Source organism: Vespa velutina, chromosome 19 (genome assembly GCF_912470025.1).
Source record: "Vespa velutina chromosome 19, iVesVel2.1, whole genome shotgun sequence".
NCBI classification, from domain to species: domain Eukaryota; kingdom Metazoa; phylum Arthropoda; class Insecta; order Hymenoptera; family Vespidae; genus Vespa; species Vespa velutina.
The window spans coordinates 3,155,244-3,164,089 of record NC_062206.1 but is presented as its reverse complement, the minus strand read 5'-3'; the positions used below and the strand labels follow the sequence as shown (position 1 = coordinate 3,164,089).

The 8,846-nt window shown below is 31.9% G+C and overlaps 1 protein-coding gene across 15 annotated transcripts in view; it reads left to right on the top strand.

Moving 5' to 3' along the window:
- Nucleotides 1-875: 875 nt before the first annotated feature.
- Nucleotides 876-8,846, top strand: part of LOC124955614 (dopamine receptor 2) — a 51,319-nt gene continuing 43,348 nt past the window's right edge. For 5 of the 15 annotated variants that reach the window (XR_007102916.1, XR_007102917.1, XM_047510274.1 and 2 more), the window contains exon 1: nt 964-3,096. The gene's annotated coding sequence lies outside the window, so the exon portion shown is untranslated. The other 10 variants (XM_047510280.1, XM_047510277.1, XM_047510283.1 and 7 more) reach the window with 10 other exon arrangements.

Sequence of the window (8,846 nt, the reverse complement as noted above, 5' to 3'; positions counted from 1 at the left end):
CATATTGACGAAATATCTAGACTTTCAGATGGACGTATTATCTATGATCTAGAAGGTTTAGAAACGTTTGTTCGTTATCGATAAATATTTCAATGCTTCGGTCTCAAAAATTGACGAATAATTTTGATGAGTCAGCCGAAAGAAATGTAATAAACAAATCTTTTTCGACGAAGTTGCCGATAAAAACAAATGAATCATGTTGTTTATCAATTATTTCGTGACTTCAGCGATAAGTATGGAGAAAATATGAACTACAAGCGTACCATAAAGAAAAACTAAAAAGGTTCTGAAAGTCGAAACAATTGACGGATATGCATCTTGCGAATATTTTAAATCCAAACTATGTTAAGTACACCTGCAGCCATAAATGATGTATTTTCTTAACGAAAGAGTTCTTTTTACAAGCTTCTTGTGAATTTTTCTAAGAAATTATTTCATTTCTGTTAATTTAAACAAGCAATGTTAGAATTAAATTAATATTCAAATATTAATTTAATTCTATTTTATATTTAATTGTTCCGACCTATGAAATGTTTAAATAATTTTAATATAATCGAAAATATGATTTATTTAAGTTTATCTGTTTGAAAAGCGAACGCTACGATGTTTATTCGTCGGAATAAAAGAAGAAATTGACATGGAATTTGTCAAAGTCACTCGACTATTTATTTTTGTTCATATTGCTTACAGTCAACGATCTCGAGTTTGAAATTTAAATGTTAAATTAAAGAAAGAATAAGAAGGACGGAAGGAAAGAAGCAAGCTTGCAAAAGGGATATAGGGATCGCGCTGGCGCGTGGGTGCGCGCGGGCGCGTTTATAGAGATAGGAAGGTGGAAAGAGGACGCAAGCGCAAATCGGAGGCAAACACGAAGCTTTAGAGTCACGCGGCGGCCGCAGTCGGTCCTCTCAAACCGCGAAATACATTCCGGCTCCCTCGAGGAAGAACATCCTGGGGGTGGGTTAATTCGCGTTTTCGTAACGTCTCGTGTATGGTGTTTCGTGATCGGTCATATTTTATTTTCTCACAAATTTCTAAACCAATCCTTATTTTCTCCTTTCCTACTGATCGTATGTCATGACGTTTTTGATGGAAATTTGACGAATGAAACACGTATAAGTACGAATAAAATACGAAAGAAAAAAATTATTATAATAAATTATAAAAACGAAGAAGAAAATTGTTTAAAGTGTTTCAATTTAAACGAATTGGAAAGAACGCGTTTACACGATGTTACGTTCAACGTGTCTTATTCGAAATATTCCTGTTAAGAAAAAATGCTTTTCATGGCTTCTCATAAAGTTCGAACATCGTCTTTGGTCTCGAATAGTTGTATACGATGAACATGCAGTTATCATTAGCATGAATTCCCGCTTAATATGATTCATACAACGTTGAGAGTTAGGTATATAGTTATAGGTTGAAACACGTGGAATAGTCGATGGAATAGAGTCAAGTAATCGAAAGAGATTATCAGAAAGAAAAGCAAGTTGTCAATAAAATTGCAAAGCCTCTTTGAAGATTTCGTATTATTGATAATGTGTAGGCGCGCGCACGCCCGCGATCTACAGTAATAATTTGATCGTCGAGCAAAAAAAAAAAACAAAATTAAATCTAGTGGTAACAATTCGTGGAGAAATTTGCTCGATATTTTCGCGGAATGCTAAACGTCCGGACGTCCTCTTTACAAGTTGGAAAGGGGCTTGTCAGTCCTCGTAAAGAGTAATTAAGAAATTTTTTTAGAACGTGTTCATAATGTGAACATGCATTCAACGATCTAATCTAACGATGAAAACTTTGAATTTTTGATTTTTATATCTTGATGATAATATTATCATACGATTTTTCGAACGGCTCTCGTTTCCGTCGCTCTTTCGTTAATTACAGAAAAATGGCCGTATGACACCGCAATTCGAATTTCGAATTCACTCGTATATTTTTCTCACTCTTTGCTTGCGTATGATTTTCTGTTCGTATTTAGCAAATCTCGCATATATTATATATATATATATATATATATATATATATGTATGTGCGTGTGTGTGTTTGCTTTATATTTACATAATATCGACCGAAAGAATATTTTTAATAATACAATATAAAAATGTTAGTCAATTTAGCATGAAAAAAAAAAAAACTAAACTTCTTTAAACTTCCAAGTATTTCCTTAAAGATCCAACATTTGAAAATATCTTGAAGGAATTATAGAACGAAACGACGAAAGTATTTTTTGTGTCCGACTTGACGGTGTATCGTGCTTCTCTGTGTTGTTCAGGGAGAGGATGCGACTTTAGATCGGGCGAGTGTAAGAAGAAAGAAAAACGGTGGAAAAAAACGAGAAAGGAAAGAAAGAAGAAAAAGTGGAGGAGGAGGAGGAGGAGGAGAAGGAGGAAGAGGTGGAGGAAGAAGAGGTGGAGGAGGAAGAAATTAGAAAATTCGAACGAGTTAGGAATTCGATCGATTATCGTTCGGTTCACTTCGTGATTTTTTAAGAAAAAATTTTTAAAGTACTCGAGACTTGACTCGCATATTTGTATGAGTCACGAGTATATATGTATACGTATATATACAGATATATTATGTTTGCAATCTGTCTATATGTATATATATATATATATACACACATATATATACCTATATAGAATTTATATAGTTTTTATCGAGATTTCTCGCATATAGGGAGAATCAAAGATTTAATTTTGCATTTTCCTTTTCTTTTTCCTTAATTACGGAAATTATTCTTTTGAATATTATCGTTACCATGGGGGAAAATACGCTCACATAGATGTAGATCTACGTGTTAATTAGGGTAATCCAAAATAGGAAAATGCACTCGCGTCCGTTCCTACGGAGAAAAGAATCTTCGCTTCTTAGTCCGAAATTTATTCGGTGTGGAGCAATTAAATTGGACGGTATTATCTTCTCGTTTAATCGTGCGTCTCTAATTAAGCTTTTGAGCGCACGCGCACGTATGTATACTCGTTGAGAAAGAAATCCTCTCTACTAGAAATTACGAAAACCCGGCGAAAAATTTTCTAACATCGTCAACGTCGACAACACTTTCGGCCTTCGACGCAACGATTCTGACAAATTTCGGTGAGTTTCTATTAATGATTTTTTTTTTCCTTTTTTTTTTTTTTTTCTTTCTTTTTTCAAATACTTTTTCACATTACTTTTTTTTTTTTTTTACTCGCGATCTCTCCTTTCTTTTAGCTACTTGCGATTACGATATTCGTGTTAATTAAAGCAAATTAATGGACTGATATTTATGAGAGATATCGAAAACAAGATATATTATATAAATAATTATTATATTTACATATAGTAACAATAAATATGCGAAGGATTTGCGTGAGACACGATCGGATCGTATCTCGCTCCCCTTGGTATTTAGAAATGAAAAAATACTTCGCATTCGATTCATTCTAACGTCGAAGTGGAAGCCGTTCGACTAGGTTCATATGTGCAAATAATTTTTTAATAAAATCTTTACTTTAAAATCGCTCCCATCCCATTACACGTCTCTCTAGATATCGCGTTCGCCATATATACATATGTAGGTATGTATACATATAAAGATAGATAGATAGGATGGTATATAAGCTATTTCATCGATGACTTTGACCCAGTAACTCTGCGACTTCCGATTCATTTGAAATTAATTTATAAAATTCGAAATATTTTCTATCGTAAAGGAAAATATCCTTGAAATCATTGAATCCATTTGGAAAGAAAAATAGAAGAAAAGAGAAACACGTTTCTCAAAGCGTGTATGTGATATATAAGTAATATTGAAATTTTTAATTGAATTTTTGAAGAGTTTTTATGACTAATATTTGGCAAATTCCAATATTACTTATTGGCTTAGTCAATACTTTGAAAATATTTTTTTCGATAATTGATTACATTGATTAAGCAAATAAAGTGTCACGTCAGAGATAGGTCAGAATTATAAAAGAAAGATAGTATTGTCATGCCAGCGATGATTTCATAGTGCAAAGATTTAGAAGAGATTGAATTCCGAAGAGATTGATATTTTTCGAATATCCTTGAAAAGCAAAATGTTCTAGATTTTTCGCTGCAGGATCGTTCGAGCAAGTAGAAATAATGGGAGGATAGAACCAAGTGTATTTTCGTGGCTCCATTAGAGAGAAGATCAGTAAGATATCGTGGGACTCGCGCCAATCAGGATAAAAGAGCTTTAAGTGTAGTAGGTGCACATTTCTTTTCCTTTTTTCTTCCCCTTCTTATCTTTTCTCTTCGTTTCGAATTTCAACCGAATGACTTTGTTAACGTAGATACTCATTCTGCTATTCTCACCAGATAAATTAACTCAGTAGTTTATCCAGAAAAAATTCCAAATGATTTAATAATTTGCATTTGACTTTAATTCTTCCATTTTTCATCCACATCGGTATATATCTATCATGTAGATGTATGTATATACATATGTCGGAGCTAGAAAGTCTGTTTATGACGATGAAAAAAGAAGATAGAATTGATGAGCCTGGGTAAGCGAGACCACCGGTGACCGAGGATTATCGAGACTCGGATTATATGGATGATCGAAAGGAGTCCTAACGAATAAGGGGCGGGCGGGCTTTCGTCCAACTATACGATAAGCTTTCTCGGTCATATTCTATTGAATCGAAGCAAGTTAATTCGTCTTTTCTCAAGTAACTCTCGTTCTCTCTAAGATCTAACGAAGGAAGAGAATCAATGAGATCGATCCGATAATTCAGCAACGGAATTAATAAAGAAAAAATAAAAAGGAAGAAAGAAAAAAGAAAAAAAATTGTCAAATTCTATTCTTTAGAAAATAGTTCGATCTTATGAATATTTTATTGCGATTTAACTTTAATTTTTTTTCAATCTTTCACTCTTCACGAGATCATTATAATATCTATCTTATTATTAATTAACATTTTACAAAAGGGATGAGAAAAGGCACAAAAAATAAAGCACGTTTCAGATTCACGAGTACATTTTTAGAGAGAGAGAGAGAGAGAGAGAGAGAGAGAGAGAGAGAGAGAGAGAGAGAGAGAGAGAGAGAGAGAGAGAGAGAGAGAGAGAGAGTGAGTGAGTCTTTGCCATTTAAAAATCAATAAAATCTCCGTAGTAGACCCGACGAGTCAGAGCGTTATTAAAACTCACGAACTCTTTACGTTCGTTCGAATCGATTTCTTCACAAGGTAAATTTTTATACAGAGCAAGAGGATATTTCCGTATCCGATTTCAAAAGTTTGAAATAGAAACGATAGAAGTTTTAAATATTTCATAGCGGAGAAAGAATGGGATAGAAATACGGGGAGAATTTCTAAAATTATACTAATTAAAATATTTTATATCGCATTTCATATTTGATATTCTCACTTATATACGAGTTCATTTTATAAATTAATGTTTAATGTGTTCATATTCATTGTTACATATTTTGTATTTCAATGCTGATTAATTATGTCACTCGCATAGATATTTTAACAATTCTTATTTTTTACTTCATCACAAAAATGATTTCTTTGGATATTTATTATAAATTGATTGAAAATCATTAAACTTTCATTTTTGTAACGCACTAAAATTTTTAAATGAAACAAATTCTTATTTATCTCTACTTATTCGAGAAAAAGATGAACATGAGTCATAACATGTATTTGGGCTAACTAAATCTTTCGACTAAATCTTATCTATCCTTTCAAAATAAAAAATAAGTGAAAGTAAGTAAAGATAAAATAAACCACGGAATGATATATTTTACGTTTATTATTAATTACTGTAAAGGATTATTCATAAACAAAATATATATTATATTGTGTATAAACAAAGATATTTTATGGGGCTATATAACGATAATGTGTATATATCAAGCAGACATATTTTTATTACTTCCATAAAGGAGCGTAACTAAAAAAGAAAGATACCAGATTTATAACATTTGGTCAATTAATATGCACACTGCTTACAGATAGTCTCATAAAAACCTTTGCCTTATCTATATGATACCTTTAGGCTACTAACCATCGACGACGGACAAATAATATCCCGTAAAAATCATAAAAAAGAAAATATTTTTAATAATTCAATTTTATTAAATAATGTATTTCTTACTGATAAAATGTTAACATATTTTATATGTCATGTATTTATTATTATATATTCATATTGAACGCTAAGAAAAAAATTGATATGATTTTGCACACATTTGACAACTCTCTTCTAAATTCTTCGCGTCTTAAAAATGCATCAGCAAATCGGAACGAAGTATGTTCATGACGATCTATCGAAATATCTATCTAAATGAACGCGATTTCCCACTTTGCGAACAGAATTTGAACGCGATGAAGATCGATTTTCGAAGGAATCGTGGAAGGAACGAGAAACGAAGGAAAGGAACGAAGAAGAAAAAAGTCGAGTGTCAGGGACGATTTACATCCTTATTCGTGGCACAAGGAACGTCTTCGAGATTACCGCCCAATCCCATTTACCTTGCTTGATTTGTTCGGATATCGACGTTTCTTCGTATTTGAAATGCCGCATCATTCCGTGCTTACTTACGCTTGAACGTCATCGATCTTTAAAATATCCTTTTTTTTTTTTTCCTTTATTAACACTTTTACGATCACTCGATAGCGTTATGCTCGTATAAAAATATGCACGATGCATATAAATTTTTAAGAGATTCCTATCGAAAGATTGATTGGTGATTGATAGTACTTCGTTTATTTGGATCTTGATCTATGATTTGCCTGATGTCGGAACACAATGATCGTTTGACGATCCCTTATCCTATTTTTCCGAAACCTTATTATTTTGAATTTTTATTTCGTTTCTATTGTAAATGGAAAGTTTACCCCTTTCTTAGTTCAATGATATCGTAAAAGGAGGGGTAGAACGATACGAGGGTAACTGTCTTTCTTATTGAAGATTTGTAAAAGGGAAAGACGATTATACTCTTATCGTATTTCCCCTTCTATACTTCTTCAAATCTTATCTTTCGAAATAAATACTCGGACGTGCATAGCACATATTCATTCTTGTTATGTCGTCCATACGAAGTACTTCAAAATTTCTCGATCGTCGATCTGCACATACCCTTACAATTTACGTTCCCTTTACGTAGCATCGTGAGAGTGATTTTTATCTATTAAAATTTGTACATCTCTATGTAATATTTAGAAAGTGTCTTCTTAGCATTAAAATTTAATAAGCATACGGTTGTGATATAAAAGAGACAAATCAGCAATACCTTGAAGAATGGCTACATCGGTGGAGTGTAAACCAGTGCGAATTCCATCATTTAAGGCATTCAACGTTGCACAGTGGTTCGAGGAAGTTGAACAAGAATTTCTTTCGGCCGGCGTCACGAATGACTCCAGTAAATTTGGTTACATCGTTACTCATCTTTATTCAATATGTTTTCCGGTTCTTCAAAGAATCATAATGAACCCACCAGTTATTGGGAAATATGAAAAATTGAAAAAGGAAGTAATCATGCATTACAGCCTGTTACACGATGACGATAACCTGAGACGACTTTATAGACGATACCAGAAAATTGTACGTGAGAACGAAGAATATATTTCACAGAATATTCCTGATTATAAAACTGAAAAATCCAGACCTTCTTGTTCTATGATGAATAACAAGAAGTTCTACGAGATTGGATTATGCAGAATGTTGAATTAGATGACAAGGACAACAATAATCTGATAACAGGAATCAGAGATGTACAACATCGTCTATGTAAAATATTTTATTAACATAATCTCTGTTACTATTCGTTATTTATTATTATTATTAGTTTTATATTTGTCAATCATAGAATGTTGAACAATGAATGAATGAATGAACAATAAATTATGTATATAATATGTAAGATATAAATGTTAATTAATATATCTCTCTATCTTCGAGTTTCAAAATTATGTATAATTTCTTCTCTAGTTATAAAGATAATTACCAACTTATTTTGTACTTCTTTCCTTTATTTTTTTTTTTTGGCTCCTCTTACGAGTCACGTGTTGAAGTTATGGCGAACTGGCATCACGTCTACCGTAAAGCTTCTTTATAACACGCCTGGTCGTTCTAATATAGCGGAAACGATAAAGTTTCGATGATGACAAATAACATATGACATGATGCAGCGACAGTTATTAAAAATGCAGGCAACTGGTAGCGAGTAGAAAAATAAGAGACTTTTCATTCTGTCGATTGGAAATATGTCACCAAAAATATTGCAAGTAATTTTTTTAGTATAAGATACCATAATTGACGTTCTCAATGATCTATCGATCGACATTTCAGTTATAAAAGGAAATAATTATTTTTTAATCAATTGTACAAAATTAAAAAATTGTTGAAAAATTCTAAAATGTTTCATATAATTAGAGAATGTTTTTCTTTTTTTTTTTTTTTTTTTTAATAGTAATTATGCTATTGGTTTGGCAATCATTTTTATCTTCGATAAAAAATATTTTTCAAAACACTAACAGTTTTCGCTTTTATTTAATTAATTGGCAATGTCTCTTTCGATTCTAATAGAAAATAGTTATAAAAAAAAAAAAAAAAAAAAAAAACATAAAAATATACCAAATAAAACAGTATGATGTATTACTGTAAAATGGATTATGGAAAGGGAGTATGGTATCTCAAACTAGTATTTGTTTCTCTAAGATTGAACGTCAATTTTAGACATTTTTCGAAGTTCTAGAAAATAGTATTTGGAAACGGATCGTACGGACTTCTTCTCTGTTATCTATGAAATAATTGTATCGATAAAATCGAACGATTCGGAAAATCCCTTTGACTATCAAATTGACTCAGCTCTCTGTCTTTCCCCTTCTTTC